Genomic DNA, 22,521 nt, shown 5'->3' with positions numbered 1-22,521 from the left:
GCTATTTTCCCAACTTGATTTTGGTCAAAGTAGAAGTTTTGACATTATCACACATGCCACTGATTATTTTTCCTTTGTTTCAAATTTACTTGGACTATTGATTATAGTTTTGGGTCAAAATTGCATCTGTGATTCAAAATATGTTCACATGAAATAGAGCACAGGTTGAGAAGAATTAGATTTCAAATGTGAGATTAAATGTAGAATTTCACACAGTATATATTTTATGGAGTACTCTGTATCTCTAATTATTTTAATCAGATGTTTGTGGGTTTAGACATAGGAATTAGCAAGGTGCAGGTAATAACTGTAGGTATTTTATGGAGTTTATTCACCTACCCATATCCATCCATTTGGTTATAGTCATTTCTTTTTTTTTTTTACGAGACAGGGTTTATAGTCACTTCTTAAGCATATCAAGGAAGTTCACTACCATGCACACACACACACACTTAGTGAAGAGCTGTAGATGCTATGATAAAAATCTTTTTAGTGAATTATGAGATCATGCATTAACTAGTTAAAAATTTAAGGCACAGCTACGAATATAATTGGGTTTGCTCACTCTAGCTTCAATTCTCTCTGGTCAAGAGAGCACCATCAGTCAGGGTGAGAACACTGACACTTACTGACCACGAGAAGAAAGGTGCTTGTCAATGACTGGGAATGAGGAAAACACTTATTTCTCGGTGTTGTTTGGAATGGCAACAATGAGGACCTGGAGCACTGTGGGAAACTTTTAAATATTTAGTCTTCGCCAAGCTGCAGTTGAGATATTTGTGTACTTAGCTTGATGGAGAAATGAATTATATATAGAAGCCTTCCCTATCATTTGCTGTACATGTGTTGACAAATTTCCCACAATTCTCTAGGAAGAGTGCACCACTGGGCTGGCTGCAGTGCTGAGCAGACAGCTCACACTCCCAGTTCTCCTTTCACATGCTGCCTTTCCTTCATTGCAGCTCCCCACGTATTTATTCTAACATAATCACTCAACAGGGGACTTTTCCCGGCTTAAAGTGGCGCTGTACAGCTCAGGTTGAATGTATTTTTGCTGAATCTATAGTTGTCTTTTGGAAGAATAATAAACTCTTAGACAGCTCAATGCAGTAATCAATGTTATCACTGAAAATTTAATTATAATTAAACAAATATGTTGAATTATTCAAATTGAAAGTAAAAAAATCAAAATTGTAAACCAATTGTCAGAGATACAATGTTATCTTTTCATGAATTATTTTGGACTTGTTTGTATGCTTTTTCTTGGCTTGGTCATTTTTCTAGTCACACAGCTTTGTTCCTTAAATTTTTGTTTTATTTTAGTTTTACTATTTAAAATGTAATTTATTTTTTTTTATTTTATAGCCCAACCATAGCCTTCCTTCCCTCCGATCTCAGTGGGACCTCCAATTGCTGTACCTCCTTCCTGCCGGTATCCGAGAATGTGGCGAGGGTGTTGGGATTGATGACACAGAGACCAGTGGGTTGCCTTAAGAAATCTTTATGCTCCCCAAGTCGGCTTAGGAGAACTTCCCAAGAAAACACTTCCCTCCAGAAAAGCTTCTGCCATCCATACAGGCACACATCTCCCCCACACCCCCTCCTGGCTGGTGGTTAAATCCCTGACACCAGAATCAGGAACAGCAGAGAGCAGGAAGTAGCTAGCCATTGGGAAGATCAAAGTCAGGGTGTTTCAGTGAACAAGCCCTTATCAAGCCTTTATCAGGAACTTATAGCTCCGGTAAACATTTCTTAGGGCACTGGATTGTTTTCACTAAACATGTTTTCAGTAAACATTGTCTTACAGCTGCCTGCTCCCAGGCTGATGGAGGAGTGGGTTTCTGGCCAGGGTCTGTGGTCCCCACAATTTTTCTAGTCACACAGCTTTGTTCCTTAATTTTTTGTTTTATTTTAGTTTTACTCTTTAAAATGTAATTTAGTTTTTTTTTATTTTATAGCCCAACCATAGCCTTCCTTCCTCTCCTCTCACTCCTGCCACCCCCCACCCTACCCTCCACCTCACTCCTACCCCTCCAACCCACCCCTCCTCTGTATCTGTTCATAAAGCGACAGGCCTCCCATAGGCATCAGCAAAACCTGGCCTATCAAGTTGCCATAAGACAATCACCTCCTCCATGTATTCAGGCAGAGCAAAGCAATCAGCTTGAGAAATAGGTTTCAAAGAGCAAACCAAAGCACCAGGGAAATCCCCACTTCCATTGCCAGGGGTCCACAAATAGATCCAGCTATAAAACTAACACATATATGCAGAGGGCCTAGGTTGGCGCCATGCATGCTCCCTGATTGTTGGTTCGAACTCTGTGAGTTTCCATGAGCTAGGCTAGCCATTTCTGTGGGTATTCCTGGGATGTCCCTGACCCCTTCTGGTTCCTACATTCCCTCCTTCCTCTGTTCAGCAGAACTCCCAGAGCTTGGATCAGTGTTTGGCTTTGGGTCTCTGAATCTACCTCCATCAATTGCTGAATGAAGGCTCTCTAATGACAAACACTGGGTTAGTCACCAGTCTGATCATGGGAGATGAGCAGTTTGGGTTATGCATCCACTACTGCCAGAAGTCTTAGCTGGGGCCATCCTTGTGGGCTTGTAGGGAGTTACCCTTGCATCAGGTTTCTATGCAACCTGAAAAGACCCCCTTTCCAGTCATCTCTTTCAGCACTCTCCCCTCCACACACACCTGCAACCTGATCCCTCAAGTTCCCATGTGTGCCTACCTCTAATCCATTCAGTAGGTCTCCTCTATTTCCCCTGGCACCCCTGGGGTCCTCCTTGTTACTCAGTCTCTCTAGGTCTGTGGATTTTAGCATGGTTATCCTTTACAGTTATTAAAAATAAAATCACGTTAAATCTATCCTACAGTTTATTAACTGTAAGAATGTAGGATTAGCCTTGATTAATCTTGTAATATCACGTTGATAATTTTAGCAATTTGACACAGAGTAGAACCTCAAATTCTTTTCCATCTTGTTTGAAGTAAACTCTAGTTACAATGACATTAGTGACAGCCCACTTAAGGATATCCATTTCATTAGCATTTCTGTCCTTGGACCAGCTGGATAATCTGAGTGCAAGGCTGAAATGTGTTATACCAATGCCTCATAGAACTGCATTTGTAGAATTTGAACTGGAGGTAGCTAGATAGGGAATGATACCCTCATAGACTGGGCTGCATAGCTATTGTTAAGGCTATACTTACCGTCTGTTATGTATTCAAAACCTTTTGATCAACTAAAATCTTTCTATTCCTAATGACATGGACACTGGTGTGGGTACCGTGTGACTAATTTACACAGAAAAAAACGGATAATCCAGAAAGATCAAAAAGTTTCTACCCCCTTTGTACTGCTTTCCTCCCAAATGCATTCACAATCCATCTTCACTATGCTGGAGGCCTTGAGTAGGACTGGGGCTCATTTCTGAGAAATATTGCATTCTATAAGGTCTCAGCCCAAAAGGACAGAAACCACAGCTGAATTTATTCTCCAAGTCCCTGCTGCCTCTGGGTCTGATGCAAGTCATGTGCTCTAATAAATCTCCCGTTAAGGTCTTTCTCCTTCCATTTACACTTTGATCTTATCACCTTTGTCTTCTTGTGATTTATTTTTTCCACCTCTTCTTTTTTCCTCTTGTCACAGTAAAACTTGTCAGTTTGCTGAACACTCCTTCTGTTTTGACACAGAAGAACAGTTTAGGGATAAGTGCCCGACCATCCTCACCACATATCATAACTTCCTTCTTTTCACACTTAACACTTCTTCCTCAAATTTCACACCTAGTAGAGGATTCCTCCTTCAGCTATCCCAGAGCAATCATGCTGGTGGGAGGGTATCCTCTGATAAGAAACTGACTGCTGTTCAGTATTTCTGATGGAATGGAATCTTCTTTTCTGTTTTACTAGTGCTTCTTTAAAGTGTTTTATTTTAAATATTTTACTTGATTTTTAATTGCTTGTATATGGCTGTGTGTGTGTGTGGTGTGTGTGTGCATGTATGAGTGAAGGTGTCTGGAGGTCAGAAGAGGGCATCAGATCCCCTGGAGCTGGAGCTAAGGTCCAGGGAATTGAAACCAAGACGTCTGCAAGAGCAATGTAAACATTTAAACCTTGGGCTATCTCTTCAACCCCTAAGCTTTTGGAAAATCCATAATGGGGATCTTGAAACTATCATCTACATCTCCTCTGTGCTACTATTTTAAGTAAAGGATGGAGACACAATGAAGAAAGATAGGTTTGGGGACAAATGTAAGCCACATTTTTGCTTGATGGTCTGACTTATTTTTGTTTTGTTTTGTTTTTGTTTTTCGAGACAGGGTTTCTCTGTATTGTTTCAGAGGCTGTCGGTCCAGCCCGGCCTCGAACTCACATATATCTGTCTGCCTCTGCCTCCCGAGTGCTGGGATTAAAGGCGTGCGCCACCAACGCCCGGCGATGGTCTGACTTTTATACCCCATCTCATTCTTTACAGTTTGGCACATCCTTGTTCTTAGACTTCACCAGTCACACACAGACTCTGTATTTTAGCTAAAGAGCTCAGTTGTTTTGAACACTTGTGTACCCTCACACTTGCTCATTTACAAAATGTTCATTTGCATTACTATGGCTGTGTAGAAGAAGCCTTTCTTCTCATTGGAATAAGCCAGAACTTGGTCCTACAATCAATATCATTTTAAAGTCACTCCTCTCAGGAATTCTTCTCTGACACTCGTGTCCAAGCCTGTCTCCTCTGACCATCCCACATACTTCTTTATGTACACGGAGCCAGGACGGTGTTCTGTTTAAGTTGAAGTTGCTGTGAAATATATTTCCATTTACAGTGTTAACTTCAATGATATCTTTCAGTAAAATATACTGCTATTGAAGATGATATGTTTCAATGAACAGACCATACCCCATGTTCTATTTCTTATTCAAAAGAGAAACAGCTAAATTTGTAAGCTACTATTACACAAAGGTGAAGATAAGTAAATGCCTACAAGTGCAATTGAGGATAATTTGATTTTTTTTTCCTTACTGCCCTTAGGTAAAGTCTTAAGAATGGCTAAAATATGAATAGCATAAAATGTATTATAATTTAGCCTTATATATTTGCAATGATGCCAGTTTTAGAGGGCATTTTTGGAATCTACTCATTTAATTGTTTCACATCATAATGGATAGTTTTGGCTGTTAGCCTCATTCACTGGGGAAAGAAGCCTCAGCGAAAGAGCCGCCTCCATCATCTTGGGCTGTCAGTATGTTTATTGGGCATTTTCTTGATTTCTAGTGCAATGGGAAGATCCCAGCCCACCATGAGAAGTGCCATCCCTAGGCAGGTAGGCCTGGGCTCAGTAATAAACGTAGCTTAGGTCTGAAGAGCTGGCTCATTGGTTAAGAGCACTCATTACTCTTGCATAGGGCCTGGGTTAAATTTACAGTACCCACATAGTGGCTTACAGCCATCTGTAACTCCAATCACAGGAGTTCTGACACCCTCTTCTGATGTCCATGGGCACCAAGGACACAAGTGTACACTTACATACATGCAGGCAAAACACACATTCATATGAAATAATGAGTATTTTTTAAAAAGCAGCTGAAAGTTAATCTGGGAACAAGCCAGAAAGCAGAATTCCTCTACTTGTCTGCTTCTAGCTCTCCTGCCATGAGTTCCTGTCTGGATTCCCTCCACAGTAGACTCTAGTTATGAAACCCTATTCTCCCCTAGATGTTTTTGGCCATGGGGTTTACCACAGCAACAGAAAGAAAAGTTGAGCACATATAATCTTGTTTTACCCTTGGAGAAATTACTTCTTAGGAAGGCAAATTAGTGCAAACTATATATTGAATTAAACTTTTTTCTACATAAATATTTATAGATATCAAGTTAAATATGGTTTACTGCTGGTATTCTCTTTAATTCAGTTAAATTGGTGACAAGTAAGTGTGTATAGTATATAAAGTACAGTTTATTTAATTGGTAAGAATAGGAACTTACTCTGCTTAAATGAGGCAGAAGAAAATGTAATTATATTATATTAGGGGTTTATCGAAGCAATGGGAAACAGAGCTTTAGCATCAGAGAGAAGAAGTCACACAAGTGTCCTTTAAGTACAAAAAGGAATATCAAAGATTCCATTATTTCCTGACTGCTAAAAATCAACAGACCCAATAGAGGGAATATCTGATGGTCTTAGACAGGAACATGGACTTTAGCCAGGAATAGCAAGGTTTTCTCTGTGGCCCCCAAAGAACTATACCCAATTTGGAAGGATTCATTTAGATACATGCAGTAATTAGAGTAAAAGGAATGAAATATATACTGAGGAGTCAAAATTTATTGATAATCTATAACAGAAAGTTTCTTCATTCCTATGAAGGGGAATGAGCAATGCTAATAGCTTCCAACTATAGCCTATGGTATGTATCAGGAAATTTGACTGTATTTTAACAATAGATACATCAAATAAATATACAATAAAATTCTGTATTTCCCATTTTACCAATCAAAGCATGTAAAGTTAAAAAATGTCAGTTGCCCAAGATTACATACTTAAATGCCTATCAAAAATTGCTTTCAATGTCTGATCTGTTTGCTTCTGTTTTCTTTTGCATGTTTTTAGCATTTATATATAGAGTCTGAGGCAGTTTTCCCAAGAACTTTCTTCTAGAGAAAAGGAAGCAGCAGAGAAACATCAATGGCACTTGCTATTTTCTTTGCCTACAGCAGTCTCCCCAGAAGTCCTCTGGGGTCACTCTCCCTAATTAAAATATTACTAAAGCAATCCTGAATCGAAAACATATGTCCTTCTCTTTTGACATCTTTCATAGGGGGTATTTTATTACTTTTAATCATGTGTAAGTGTGTGAGTCTCCATGTGAATATGTGTCCATGAGTGCCATTGTACAGATAGCTGTAATATGGACGCTGAAACTCTAACTCAGATCCTTTGGAAGAGCTGCAAGTACTCTTAACCACTGAGCTGTCTCTCCAGACCTCTGTCTTTTTGGTCATGTTTCTTGCCATTTTTTCTGTTTACTCATTTGTTTGTTTTTGCATACTGTGTTTTCTTCTTAGACTTATTCTTTAAAGACTATTCTGTAGATAGAAAATGTTGGAAACCAGACCATATGACACATATAGTCTCAAATCTCTGTAAAGGTGCATAGATGAATGTATGGAAATGTATAGATTACAAAGGGTTAATATACTCCCAAAGAAAGATTTTCAAAGAAAAATTATGCATTTTTACTAGGAAAAGAGATGTTCTTCATCTCTTATATTTCTAATTCCCAAATTTCAGGAAGCCGGTAGATGACTTGCAAAGTTCATTTACTCATGTCAATTACTAAAAGCTCTTTACAATGTCCATTTTATTATTTTAATTAATGTAATAACCCTAGATAGTGGAAGGTTGTAGAATACATGAATTAAGAGTCTCTAAGATTAATAAGTCTACTACTGAAGTATGAATGCTTTTCACATAATTTTTAACCACATGAGAATCAATGGTGTAGAAAGAAAGCTGTGCTATTTTAGAAGGATGATGAGCACTGAGCAATTGAGTTAGAGAATGTCTGTCTTGTGATGAAGGTCAAATGTCAGACCTGACTCCTATGGATCAACATTTCAACCAGTTACTCTTTGAGGAAATGACCTAATAATGTATCATCATCGATGCTCCTCTTGGGAGCCCATCGTCTCTCTATATAGCAAGTCTCACAGATTATGCTTAACACCCATTATTGACCCTTGGTTATTTTGAAGTCTATAGCTTGGCCCGTGTGTACTATCTGATCTTTTATCTACATTTCTTCTTCACCCTTATCTTTGACTACCTCATCCCATTTATACTCTTTTACTTATTCTTTGACTCATTCATTCATTCATTATCATTGAATTCCTCTAATTGTTGCCAAACGCAGTCTGCTGAGATCTTAACAGCTGTCACACATTACAATAGTTCTTCAGGCACCATTAGGCAATATTTACTTTCTCTGTACCAGAAATTCCTAGGATTGTTCCATATCTGTGGTTGTCACTCACTTGGTGCTTTGCTTACTCAGCCCAAATCTCATACCTCATTGTCTATCATTCTTGGGTCATGAAAGCTTTAACATTTCTCATATGGAACAATGACCTTGACTTGGCCTCCTCACCCATTACCTGAAGTCAGATCCTTGGGATTTCCATGACAGTCTCTCATTTCTGATAGAGTACTGCATTCTTAATTCTCTATCATGGTCAGGGAACTCTACTTTCCATCTTACTTCTTTTTAAGGCACTTTCATCCACTTGAGACAGTGATTGAATCCCTCTCCATGGAAAGCTGAGCACCACTTATTACCCATGCTTCTGTGTTTTTCTACCTTTCATCCTTGATGGCCAAGTTTCTTTGTTCCTGCAGGCTTGACTGTAGCCTCATTCTCACTAAGTCCTACTTCCTATACCTGCTCCACCCCATTGATCTTTGAAACCTAGTGTTTTGATTGAATTTTCAGATTTCTTGTTAAGTAGGCTCCTTAGATTTGGTAACCTGGACTTTAAACAACTTTCTGGCATCCTAGGACTTCAGGTCATTTGAATCTGTTTATATGATATGTCCCCTAGATATCCCCTAGACTTCCATTGGGAGCTAACTTTCGTTTACTTTGTGAATATGTGGTCCTCCTTCTGAGATTAGTGAGAATTGAAATGGAGAATAGGGGCTCAAGGATATGATAAATCAGATTGAGATTCCAGATAGTTCCTTTTACCTATATTTTTCTTCTGCTGTTTACTAAGCTCTGTCAACATTGATCATGCCTAGTCTGTAATAACCCTGTTCAGTGAGTACAAAGAGACAGTTTATAACCATTCTGTGTTGGCAACTACTGTGATGAGATCTTGACCTTCTCTACAACAACCCTTCTCCTTGATAAACCAGGCAGATATCTTAAGTGTATAAGCTAAACGATCCCTCAGTAATTCCTTATGCAGTGCAGTTCAGGCTTAATAATTTCTAGCTGGGAGGAGAAGCAGGAAGAATCCAGAAACAAACCAGTACACTTTGTTATATGGGTCAATGTCACTATACATGAAAAGAAAGGAAATTTTTATGGATGACTAATGTCGTTAACGTTTCTGAAAGAAGTATTTTATAAAACTTAGGGAAAAAATAAATCTGGAAATATCTTAGAACCCCTCCACCCCATAGCCACCCCAACATACTACTTTGGGAAATGCTTAAACCCACTGTGGACCTAACAGGTCAATTGTGAGCCTTCTTCTTTCTCTGACCCTATTCCATAGCCAGCATATATTTACTTCATTCAGTAAACAGTGTCAAGTACTGGGTCAGGTCAGATGTTAGATTATTAACTAGAAATCTAAACATGGGTATTATTCCTACTTGCAAAGAAATTAGGAACTAGTAACAAATGCAACTATATATGAACAAACACAATGAATATGTAATTACGAGTTGCAGCAAAGCTTTGAGAGAAAGAACATTGCTTCTATGAGAAAGAACAAGATTCTAATTTAGGTGGAATAGGTAACATTGAAATAAAAGAAGAGAGAAAATAAAAATTCAATCCCAGTACTTATAAGAAAAAGTGTAGTGTAGTGGCACATGCCTATAATTTCAGCACTGGGGAGGTAGGAGGATGGCTACATAGCAAGTCTAGGCCAGTCAGGGTACACAGATGGAGACCTTGTATCAAACCTCAAATGAAACCATAAAAAATCTGGAGCAGTGAAGCATGAGTTGTTAATGTGTAGAAGAACTAACAATAAAAGCAGTCTTTGGAGGCACAGAGATGAACTATGAACTCAGTTTGTCTGAAGAAGTAAAAAGCTAGAGTTTATATTTCATTCCAGCATAATTGAAAATTGTGAAGGATTTTTGAAGCAGGAAGTGGCAAGATCCAATTAAATTTTAAAAAGACTATATAGAGAAGGGAATGGGGAGGGTTGGGGAAAAGGAAGCAGAGTTGGTTGGGGACTTTCTCAGGATATTAGTAAAAGCGTGGAAATACAGACAACTAAACAGATTGGAGATATCTTTTGGAGATAGATATATTTAAATTCTTTGGAGAATTTAAAGACCTCAGTGAGATGTGAGATGTGAAATTTTCAGTAAAATATGTCAAGTCAAAAAATAGGATGAGGATTGACTCTACTACTGCTTTCAAATTTCACATTTAATCCATCAACAGAGACAAAGTCTTAGCTGTAGCAAATCCTAGAACTTCCTGACTTCTTCACAGCTTCAAGCCTTCTCTAACCCAGCATTGCATCTAGCCTAGACAACTGCACTAGCTACCCAACTCTCCTAGCTTTCACTTCCCCCATGCAAGCCTCATACTAACATCTACTCTATAACTGCATCCTCTTTTCTACTCTCTAACTCAACTCTGCCAGTCTCCACTTCACTGATTCCTGCTCATTCATTCTGGATTTTCAGAGGCACCCAAAGCATTTTCTTGTTGTTTGACCTTTGTGTTTAATATTTCTACCAATTCTTTGTCTTCATAGTTCTACAGATGCTTCTTTCTATATCCATTCAATTTTTATTACAGGGTCACCTCTGTGACCGTTTTCCTGCATTATTACACTCACAACTCTCATTTCCCTTTTGCATTCATTATGCTTATCATAGACTTACATTCATAAACTGATTTTGTTTGTTTATCATTCTTTCCCATTACAAGTTCTGTTCTACTATAGCATGCTATTGATTCCATTTGAAACATTACTGTTTTCTGAACATCTAGAGGGATACAATAGTGGAAGATATCAGGCAATATTTATTCTCACCGTTTTACTTTATTTTTAAATTAGCAAAACAGGACTTTTTTACTGGAGCAAAGAGAGAAGAAATTAAGGTCAACCAAAATTTTTGCTTTATCTAATTGGGCACATGAAAATGGGAACTTCCCACTGTGATGGAAGCACTTTCCAAACTCTGGTTTAGGGGATGACAGGAGACTGATTTTAATTAGGGTGAATTTGAGATCATTTTCAGACATGCAAGAGGAGGAATCGAGCTGCAGGTGGATGGGAAGACCATGTAATTTATTATAACAACTTAAAGTGAATGAGAGAATTAAACATAAAGTTTTCTATATTTTAGATAGTCTTTAAGAATTAAAAGCGTTGGGGGAGCTAGAGAGATAGTTTAGTGATTAAGGGCACTGGCTGATCTTCCAGAGGACCCAAGTTCAATTCCCAGCACACACATAGTAGCTCTCTCTAACTGCAGTTCAGGGGCTCCAACACCTTCCCTTCACACACCCATACATGTGGGCAAAACCTAATGCACATGAAATAAAAATAAATGAATAAAAATTTTAAAAAGAATATAAGTTGCTTTTATTATATTGGTGCTTTTTACAAACTATTTTCAAAATTTCATATGTGTATGTGCCTTTTAATGTTAACCTATTATGAAAGTTGTTTCTATTTTGAAGATATAAAATGGAAGGATATTCAGACTCATAAACCATTGATACCTTGCCGGGCAGTGGTGGCGCACGCCTTTAATCCCAGCACTCGGGAGGCAGAGGCAGGCGGATCGTTGTGAGTTCGAGGCTGGGCTGGACCGACAGCCTCGAAAACAATACAGAGAAACCCTGTCTTGTAAAAACAAAACAAAACAAAAAAACCATTGATACCTCAACCATCTAAAAATAAATATCTGCTTCACAACTTTTCTGATTTAAGATGAACATTGTTTTCAAACAACGTTTTTATTCACACTATACTAACAAAACAAATTTGTCTTGTGATTTCATGTTGAAATGGCTTTATCATTACAACTAAGGAAATAGTCTACTTTCCAGAGAATTAATTTCTAAATGTTTTCCATTAACTGGATACATTAATTGATTTACACTGGAATTTGGTTACATAATGCTATTTGAGTCATTTGACTAACACTGACATGTAACTGCTGGGTTCATTTAATTCTTCCACTATTGGCAAAAGACAGAGAGTACCAGCTACCCCTTCATGCAAGAGAAAGCTTAGAGTTGGAAATGGACAGAATTATTTTAGAATAGGCATGCTGTCTAAATAACAGGCTGTACTATACAACTTCTGAAGTGCATCTTGTCACCCAACTACTCTTAAATAATTTTAATCATTTTTCTTTTATGCTTCACTTTCATATGTATGAATTGTAACTTAAGGACATATCTTATAAAAACTACTACTATTATGGAAGATACGGATGTTTCCTTAGATTTGTGACTTCTTTCCTGTCATGGATCAGAAATACTTAGTTATTTATACTGGTTATATTTCATGATTGTATTTTACAAGAAATGTAAATATGTCATTAATTTTCCTAAAATGTACATGCATGTCTTTTTAATTTGTTGTTGGTAAAATAATAATGAACATTTTAACATGTAATCAAATAAACAAGTTATAATTTTAGACTTACACAACTGTACTGAGAACATTCAATTATCCAGATACAGGTTTTACTTCCTACAGATATTACCAACTAGTGATCATGGTGTCTGATGAATGGGCCATGGAACTGTTGCCTGATACAACCTAGCAGCACAGGTAACACCTGTGAATACTTTTCTCCACTGCAATTTGGGGCTAAAGGAGTTAACTTCCCTCCTCTGTTTGAGAATAACTTTTCTTTTTTCATGAGAGAGGACCACCTAAACTAAATGATACTACTGGATTCATTGAAACAAGAAAGAGAAATGGTTAACACTAGTTTGTCTTCTTGTCATTTTTTCTGGGTAATCTACTGTGGCCTACTCTGCCCTTCTATGCCCTAAAATCCCTAGAATGAAGCTAAAATTCATTGTTTTTAGAAAATACAGGATATAGTGCCATTTTCTATCACTTGGAGCATGATGAAAATCTTAGGTACCATTTACTGAGCTCCTGCATGTCAGTCTCTACTCTTCACAGCCAATCTGTGATAGCATTTTCATTTTAGAGGTAAGAAAACTCAGGCCCAATGCTGTATTACTGATAAGTAATGAAGTGAGTTAGTTAGAGCCTACTATACGCTGATTACATTTCTAAAGGTATAGAGAGCTGGCATTGAACATAGCTGTTGGTTCTTTCAAAATCTCTCTTGCCCTGATGACTTCACCACCTGAACCCTTGTCAATGAATGACAAACTTGGCAAAAATTTTCATTGTATGCCTGAACCAGTGAGACTGTGGCCTGCTACTCTATCTTAAGAAGATAGCATTATGCTCCTGTCTCATTCACTGCTCCAGACTCAGCAAATAACAGGTCTAAAAATACAATCTGCTTCATCTAAGAGTTTCTCAACAGCTAAGGTGGTTTACAGGAAGTGGGAAGGGACCACATTTTATGCAAAAGTTCAAAGTAGGCAAGTATACAAGAGCTTGGACTCTAACCAACTCTGAGCTCCCTGTCTGGATCATCATCTTGCTGTTTCTCAAAATCCGGGGAGAGAGATAGAGTTCGTAGCCCAGAGCCTCTTCTGACATGATCCCTGAAGTTTCTACATGGGTTGGCATTTTTCCAGCAATCAGCTACAGGTAGGAATATTGTTGCTGTCTATGACCATGAAAATAGTAAGTCTCAGCTCCTCTCTGGCTCTTAACCAGCCAAAATAATTGGCTTTAATTTTAATTTTCTAATGACTTGGAATTAATAGAAGCAGCTGCTGCCGCAGTGTGTGGGTGTCCTTCTCCAGAAGGCAGTGACAAAAATTTTTTTAAATCCCGATGTTATAAAATAAACTGAAAAATAAAGAATACAGTGTATAGGACAAAAAGGTTAATTCAAGAAAGGAGCAGTATCTTTTTTGTTATCATAAATTCAGCTGGCAATATGTAACACTGCCTCTCTCCTCCCACCCATAGTGTCCATTAGCTGATAAAATGGTAATCTGATTAGACACGGGGGTGTAAAAATGTGCTGCCCGTGTCTGATCACTGCCTCATGCTTTCTTTTCCTCCTGGTGTCTCAGAGAGATTAGCTGTGACAAAGTGCGGAGAGAAGAGATAAGAGTAGATGTGCTGGTGACAGGGCCATTGCAATTATTTGGGGGAAGATATTGTTAGAGTTAGGAGAAATAAGTTTCATTTGCCCAGGGAGAATATAGATTTAATATGGGCATCTTTGCCAGGTGTCTAGCTTTTCCAGACACATGAGAGAACAAGGTAGAGGTGAACTGCTTCTAGCTAGATGATGGTCTCAATCATGCCAGCCAAACACAGATGAAAGGCCATGTGTAGCATAGATGAAGCACGAGGTCAGGTCTTAACTACTTCCTGTTATGTTAGTTTGAAGAGAAAATTGTCTGCTGTCAAGAAAGACCCTAGACTTAGAACTTATGTAGTCAAGCTGACACTTTCTGCTTCATTGGAGAGGAAATTAAAAATCCTGTATTTCAGGTCCTGTGGAGAATTTGAGAATGTATAATATAAATTTAGAGAGCTTTATACACTCTCATCTTCTCTATGTCCTAGTAGGCTCTAACAGGACGTCTAGTCAATGGATCTCAAGAGAATGCAAAGATGGTAAATGGAAGGGAAACTGTTGCCTTCCACTTCATTCATTCACTAATCATAAATTCACTCATTTAGCAAGCATATATTGATTTCCCCAATGTCAGGCATTGTAGCTTTTGAAAAGTCTGAGATAAATCAGAAAAACAACAGTATCTAAATTTATTGTGTACCATGATTACTACATTGTGGAGTTACTGACAAAGAGACAGAAGGAAAGTTCTTTTGATTTGGGTTTGACTTCTCTGTAATAGGGAGACTGTTTGCTACAGAAATGTATGAGAAAGTCAGCTACAATGAGAAGGAACACATGGTCTTAAAAAAGTTTCACATGGAGAGGGCACAATGTACTTCTGTTAGGAAGGCTGAAATCGTTTATTTATAAATATATTCTTGTATTCGATTCATCAGTTGTTTTTGCCACTTAATCTATGCAAAATTCTGTGTAGGTCCTGGAGTAGAAACAGTGAGAACCGTATGAGCCATTCCCTCAAGGGAGCTCAATCTAACAGTGAAGAAAAATGGATGAAGTAGACCTGCATGCAGTATGTCTGTGGGAGTCTGCACACACTGCTGAGTCTTGGGATAAGATCTACACACCTCCCTTATACAAAGGATGTCTACTTTCATTATCGGGATAGACTGAAAATGATGGCTTCTTCTAAGAGCTGATAAACATCTATCCTCAGTCCTAAGAGTACACACAGCAGGGCTGGAGAGATGGCTCAGCCGTTAAAGGCTAGGCTTACAACCAAAAATATAAGAGTACACACACCAGTGTTTGGACTTTTCCTGGGTCTCTGGCAGGACAGGATCTTGGATAATTCCACTCCAGTGGTGGCCTGTAGTTTTGCAGACAGCCTTCTTCCCTTCAAAAGGGTTTTGGTTATGTCATCACTTTTATTGGGTTAGGAGAAGTAAGTTCAGAATATTGTGCAAAGTTAAGGAGATAGTGCATTACAATATGTTTAAAGTGGCTTGGCAGATGGTCAGTGCTGCATACATATAATATCATTATTGTTATGTTTTCCCTTAGCTTATCTCAGACTGTTCAGCAAACTGAGAGTACCTTATCTAACAAGTGTAGAACATTCTTTGAGACTCTGAAACCATCTCTTCCTACATTCCCTCTTAGCACCAGTTTCTCTCCCTTCTATTCTGTGGAATGTTATAAAGTCCCTGTTTCCCACTGAATTAAAAGCAGCTTTCTTGTGATGCTTGCCACTGATCTTTAGGACGGATCATCTTTGCATTGTTCTAGCATTTGCTTTGCTTTGAAATAAACAAGTGTTGGAGAGTTCCACTTGTCATCACCAGGGGTGAACCGAAGGAAGAGGTGACTTGGTTTTCAGTTTAATGGCATTTACATTCTCTTTGAAGAAACATCTATTTACTTCTGCTTTACATTTTTATGAGATAAGCCAGGTAATAAAGGTACTTTGTCAAAGCAGAGACAAGCAGCTGAAGACTGAGTAGTCTGGGAAAGCTTTAGAGGGGAAGTTAAAGAATTGGCGTTTATTTGCACATTCTCACTCACTTTTATGGTCCCTAGACTGAGTAGTTAATTTTTAAACATTTAACCCTTTGTTAATAATCAGCCACATGTCAGGAACATGAATAGGAGTCAGTAAACAAGTGGCAGTCTACCCTGGTGGTAGAAAGACCGTATGCTAAGACAGGTAATGTGTTGAAGAGCCTGAAGTAGTTCAGTATTTGTACAGCATAGCTTTTGAGAAAAGGAGTATTGAGCATGGGATTCTGAATCTCACAGAAGCCAGAGGGAGCCATATGAGCCTAAGTAAAATGTAAGGACAGAGAGTTGTTTAAAGGGTTTTCAGCAGGGTGGGACTGAAACAACAGGTAAACTTATGAGTTGAGTGGCAAAGGCATGATGGCAGGATACAATAGGAAATCTGAGCATTGACTCTGGAGCAAACTGGCCTACTACAGACTCTGATGCTTACTAAACTTGGGTCTTTAAGAAACTTTTTACCTCCTTCAGATTTCATTTTCTTGTCTCTGCTGATAACCTATACCTCATAAGTTCTTGTGAGTGTGAAATGCATATAAAACAGTTAACACAATGCCAGAGGCATAATGAGAATATAAGAAGAAAACAATAGGACAAAACCAGGAGTGTTTTCCAAAGGAGAAAGGAATTTTCCCTTCTTAGTTTTACCTCCTTTGTCTTTATTCCTGGCATTACGTGACTGATGAGCCCTTCTCAAGCAGGTTTCTGTGTGCATCCTTGGTGGCACCTGGAAAATCTAAGCCTCATACAAGATCTCAGCTCTCCTGAATGATACCTGAACAATCCATTACCTCCACACTTCCTGCCAATCAGATCAAACATTCTAACCCTGAATAGGAATCAGGACATCTGTAAGCATATGAATTCTGATCAAATGTAAACAAATTCAATGGGGACAGCAGACTCTCGTTAACAACTGTTAAACTTGGGTGGAAGATTGGAAAAGTGGGGTAACTGTACTTAAACTGTGGGCCTCAGCTGGATGTGATAGTAAACAGTTGGGAATAAGATCACAACCTGAGGGACCATATATCTATAGGTATTGCCTGCATAGGTACATGTGTGCTAATCCCAGGGCTCCAGGACACTCTTACTCAGATCTCTGAGCCAGGACCTGGAGTGATTAATCTAGGTTCATGGGACTAGCATCCACCCCACCCTCCTGTTCTTGCATCTTCAATCACACGCAATTGTGGAGAACATAAATTTTCTCAGTACCAGCATCCCTGCATTTGTTGGTTATTCCCTGTCTTTTATTCTTGCCTTCTCATCCATGCCTCCTCTTAGAAACCTCTTATTGAACTCAGTCTTGTAGTTGATGATCTCATTGTTTTAATTTTTTTCTTTCACCTCTCTTGCCTTCAATTGGTACCCAAAATGTCAATACTTGATAGCAAAACCATCAACTGAGGTCCAAAGTTCTTGAGGAGAGTATTTATTTCCCATTCTCCTATACCCCATAGCTAGGAACATTGGGGAATTACTTTACTATTTGTTCCCTATATACTTTACAGACCATTACTTCTTTACCTCATCACTAATGGCTCCAGAGTTTCAGTACAGGAAGGTTCAGGATAGTCATTAGAGGAGTGCATAGGGGATTTGTCTTAAAGGCCTTATGAAAAGATTGTTACTTCTTGTTCTCTGGAGTAGGGTTCATGTTCTCTGGAATAGGGAGCAAATGGATTCCTTTGTTGAATCTAAATACAGCTCTTGGCACTGTCTGATATAACCACTAAATTTTAACTCCAATTCCTTTTGACTTGAACTATGTATTTTCCATACTGTACTGTTTCTTGGTACCTTCATGTTCTTATCCATCTCACGTCTCATGGCCTGATATTTCACCCACTTGTTTTCTAAAGTAATCAGATGTTAAAATATTTAATAATTAAGTCTAATATAGTCAAATATATGGATAAATATCAGTGCTATATCATCTCTGTTCTTCCAGAAACAAATATCTCACAGACTATAGTAGTATGAATGCAATTGGCCCCTATAATATCATTGGAAGTGGCAGTACTAGAGGGTGTTGCTTTGTTGGAGTAGATATGACCTTGTTGGAGGAGTATGTCACTGTGCAATGGGCTTTGAGGTCTCTTTGCTCAAGTTTCCCTCAGTGTGACTGTCAGCTGACTTCCTGTTGGTGGCAAGATGTAGCACTCTCAGTTCCAGCACCACATCTGCCTGCACACCACCATGATACCCATCATGATAGTGAACTGAACCTCTGAAACTGTAAGTCAACCCAATTAAATGTTTTCTTTATAAGAGTAGCCATGGACGTGGTATCTCTTCACATCAATAAAAACCCAAACTAAGGCATATATTCACCTCTGACCTTAACTAGTAAATTGATCTAAAAAAATGAAAACAACAACAAATAAACAAGACAATAGGATGGAAACACTACCATGGTAGAACACTTGTCTAATTTTCTTTTTCTATTGCTGTGACAAAGTACTCTGACACAAGCAACTTAAGAGAGAAAAGGTTTAACTCATAGTTCAAAGTCATAGTCCAGTATGGCATGGAAGTTAAGACATCAAGAAAATAAAGTAGCTTTTCATAATATATACATGCATAATGTCTCCACTCTTAAACAGTACAGGATTCATGGGCTAGAGGATAATGTTATCCACAGTGAGTGGGCATTCTCCACTTTGATGAATGTATTTAGGAGTATCTTACTAGAGATATCCAGATGTCCAATCTCCAAGGTACTCTATCAACTTAGCATTTTAACACTAGTCATCACAATTCTCATGGATATGTGATTCAGCATTTTTCTTTTTTTTTACATTTTTTATTTAAATTGAAACAGTCTTATTTTGCATACCAATCCCAGTTCCCTCTCCCTCCTGTCCTCCAGCTCCCCCAACATCTCCCCAACCTACCCCCCATCTACTCTTCAGAGAGGGTGATGCCTCCCATGGGGAATCATCAAAGTCTGTCACATCATTTGGGGCAGGAGAGAAGCCCTCCCCCTGTATCTAGGTTGAGAGTGTATCCCTCTACAGGAAATGTGCTCCAAATAACCAGTTCATGCACTAGGGATAAATACTGGTTCCACTGCCAGTGGCCCTATAGATTGCCCAAGCCCCCAACTGACACCCACGTTTAGGAGGACTAGTCTGGTCTTATGCAGGTTCCCCAGCTGTCAGTCTGGAGTCCATGAGCTCCCATTTGCTTATATGTCATCTGGGTTTCCCCAGCATGGTCTTGACCCCTTTGCTCATCACTCCACCCTCTCAACAACTGGATTCCAGGAGTCCAGCTCAGTGCTTAGCTGTGAATCTCTGCATCTGCTTCCATCAGCGACTAGGTGAAGGCTCTAGGATGGCACTTAAGGTAGTCATCAATCTCATTATAGGGGAATGGCATTTAAGGTAGCCTTTCCAATGTTGCCTAGATTCTTAGTTGGGGTCATCCTTGTGGATTCCTGTGAATTTCCCCAGTGCCAGGTTTCTCCTTAAGCTCACAATGGCTCCCTCTATCAAGGTATCTCTTCCTTACTCTCCTTCTCTGTTCTTCCACCAACTTGACTTTCTTGATCCCTCATGTTCTCCTACCCACTCCACCTCCCCCCTTCTCTTCCTCCTCCCTCCTTTCCCCTTCCCCCATGCTCCCAATTTACTCAGGAGATCTTGTCCCTTTCCCCTTCTCAGGGAGGGGGGAAGGGGGTTATGTATGTCTCTCTTAAGAACCTCTTGTTTCCTAGCTTCTCTGGGGTTGTGGATTTAAGACTGTTTATACTTTGCTCTGTGTCTAATATCCACTCATGAGTGAGTACATACAATGTTTGTCTTTCTGTGTCTGGGTTACCTCACTCATGATGGTTTCTTCTAGTTCCATCCATCTGCCTGCAAATTACAAGGTGTCATTGTTCTTTTCCACTGAGTAGTACTCCATTGTGTATATGTACCATATTTTCTTTAACCATTCTTTGCTTCAGGGGCACCTAGGTTGCTTCCAGGTTCTGGCTATTACAAATAGAACTCAAGAAACTAGTTATCAAAACACCAAATAATCCAATGAAAAAATGGGGTTCAGATCTAAACAGAATTCTCAACAGAGGAATCTCAAATGGCTGAAAAGCACTTAAGGAATTGCTCAACAGCATTAGCTATCAGGGAAATACAAATCAAAACATCTCTGAGATACCATTTTACACCTGTCAGAATGGCTAAAATCAAAAACACAAAAGACAGCTTGTCCTGGAGAGAATGTGGAGAAAGGGGAAACACTCCTCTATTGCGGACGGGAATGCAAACTTATAAAGCCACTTTGGAAATAAGTATGGTAGTTTCTCAGGTAAATAGGAATTGATTTATCTCAAGACCCATAAATTCCACTCTTAGGCTTATACCCAAAGAATGCATACTCATACCACAAGGACATTTGTTCAACTATGTTCATAGCAGCATTATATGTAATAGATTCAGCAATTTTTCAGGATGCTCTGCATAGAGTCAGCATCATTCTTGATTTTCTTGACCTATACTTCCTCCTGCACTTCCTCTTCCCAACTACATCCTTTGACCCTTGGCTTTTCTACTAAATGTAAACCCATGGCATATTCTTCACCCAGTGTCAACATTCTCCAGAAGTATACTTTGTTCTTAAAGCTCTTCTAGATACATCTAGATACATAAGACTTACATAGTAATCAATAAAGGAGGAAGATCTATTATAAAATGTGTGAATTTAACTGGCCCAGAATTTTCAGTTTAAGATAATGGAAAATGTATAGTTCGATCTAGCTATTGTTTGAGTAGGAAGAAAAGAATTGAGATGTATTCTCTGTAGGGAAACCATGTGAACACTCCAACTCCCATGAGATGTGATGATATAGTAGCTCAATAGAGAGGCAGGCATAATGTGTTTTGTGTGTCTCCTGGTGTTCCTTACTAGAATGTGAGCAGTGTGTTTTAGGAAAACTACTGACACAGTACATTTTGAATCAGTAATTCCCAGTGCTTTTGTGGGAAACAAAATTCATGAATTGTCTAAAGCCCAGAGATGCTTCTTTGTACAGCAGACAGAGATAAACACAGTAACTTACAATGGGTCAAAGTGCAGAAAGTATGTGTCTATGGTGTTCTCAGTCATAAGTGGAACATCTATATCAGACCTCCCCCCAAAAATCAGAGAACATAGAAAAACAGAAGGCAGACAGCTTGTAAGAGCCAGGGCTTGAGAAGACCAAGGTGAAGCAGTCGGCTCTTGTTAACTGAAGAAGAGCTGTACAAGATCAAGCCAATCAACCTTCCAGCATGGAACAGGGAGGATCTTTTTAGCTCCACCCCATCTGAGGAGCTATTGGTGGTAAGGGATGCTAGGAAAGAGTACATTTTCTTAATGGGTGTAGTTCTGATAGTTTGACCGTGCTCCAGTGGATGCCTCATACTGCTCTGTGTATTAGCAATAGGATCTTAAAAACAAGGAGATAGGGTTAGAAGTAGACCCGGAAGGAATTGGAGGGGCATAAAGGAAGAATATGATCACTATACATATGTGTGTATGAAAAGCTCCAATATTTAACACAATATTAAATTGAAAATTAGTCTTATATAATGCTCTGTAGAAAATAGCAGTAATAATTTAGAGTAATGTTGAATATTTTGTTCCCATCTCTTGAATATTCACAATGCATATTAGTTTACCTTAAGATCTGTGACTTAGTCTTGTAATGGAAAATAAAACCCAACTTCCCTGAGAAAAGCAAATATCTGCTCACTGCTGTCTCTCACACCCCAAACATTATTTTCCTTAAAGAATTTTTTACCACCTGTCTTAGTGGCTTTCCAATTGCTTTGACAAAACACCATGACCAAAGCAACCTTTTTTAAAAAAGATTTAATTTGGGACTCAGAGTTCCAGATGGTTAGAGTGCATGGTCACCATGGTAGGGACCATTTCAAAAAGCAGGAAGGCATGAGCTGAAACAGGAGCTGGGATCTTACATCTCCATCTACAAACACAAAGCAGAAAGAGAACTAGGAGGAGCCTGTGCATTTGAAACCTCAAAGTCCACCTCCAGTGACACACCTTCTCCAACAACCCCATACCTCCTTATCATTCCCAAAGAGTTCCAATAATTAGGGATCAAGTATTTAAATGAGTCTATAGGGGCCATTCTTATTCAAACCACCACATTATATATAACTATATTATCTAGTGTTAACTTCATTGGCTGTTTTCCTAGTATAATATGTACTCCATAAAGACCAAGACCCTGTTTGTCATATTTACTATTATGTTCCTAAATCTTAACACAATGTCTAGGCATGTATAAACAAGTGCACAAAACTGCTTTATCGTTGTTAATTTTGCATTTTCCAAATGATTGAGAAAGCATAGAACCAGGCTTTGACAAAGTGATGCCTTTTTTACCATGTGTTTTTGACCCCGTGGAATTTCATCATTCTCCACTTGCCATGACACTGTTGTTCTCGATATGTTCCTAGGCATTCATTCCTATCTGTTACC

General features: G+C 38.8%; 1 protein-coding gene across 10 annotated transcripts in view; it reads left to right on the top strand.

Annotated features, from left to right (window-relative positions):
• Window positions 1–22,521, top strand: part of LOC101826706 (AGBL carboxypeptidase 4) — a 1,098,260-nt gene that overhangs the window by 570,621 nt on the left and 505,118 nt on the right. The gene's annotated exons all lie outside the window — the stretch shown is intronic.

This window comes from Mesocricetus auratus, unplaced genomic scaffold (assembly GCF_017639785.1).
Source record: "Mesocricetus auratus isolate SY011 unplaced genomic scaffold, BCM_Maur_2.0 Super-Scaffold_100014, whole genome shotgun sequence".
Lineage (NCBI taxonomy): Eukaryota > Metazoa > Chordata > Mammalia > Rodentia > Cricetidae > Mesocricetus > Mesocricetus auratus.
This window is presented reverse-complemented; position numbering and strand designations above follow the sequence as displayed.